The sequence below is a fragment of the Wasmannia auropunctata genome, unplaced genomic scaffold (assembly GCF_000956235.1).
Source record: "Wasmannia auropunctata unplaced genomic scaffold, wasmannia.A_1.0 LD336074.1, whole genome shotgun sequence".
Taxonomy (NCBI): domain Eukaryota; kingdom Metazoa; phylum Arthropoda; class Insecta; order Hymenoptera; family Formicidae; genus Wasmannia; species Wasmannia auropunctata.
Window position 1 is genome coordinate 3,441,659 of NW_012026816.1, and position 372 is coordinate 3,442,030.

Genomic DNA, 372 nt, shown 5'->3' on the forward strand with positions numbered 1-372 from the left:
CCTCCCCGCCTGCGCCATTTACTTTTTTTTAAATAATTTAATAATATTTTAATAATATTTGTTAATATTTATTTTAATAATATTTAATAATAATTTAATAATATTTGTTACTTTTTTTGTTAATAACTTTTTAACGAATAACGAGCGACGGCTAAAATCTCTTGATAGTCACTCAGGGTCATGACCTTGACAACATATATGAAGGTCAAGGTCATTGGGGCTGGGTCCGTTGTTATCAATATTTACCAAAAAAACTTACCACAACTGCTAATTCTTAAACTTTAAACAATCTCATATATTGTCACATATTTAAAACAGAACCAAAAAATTTTTACTGAGAAATTTCAAAAAATCGACTGTGCTTCCAAGCGA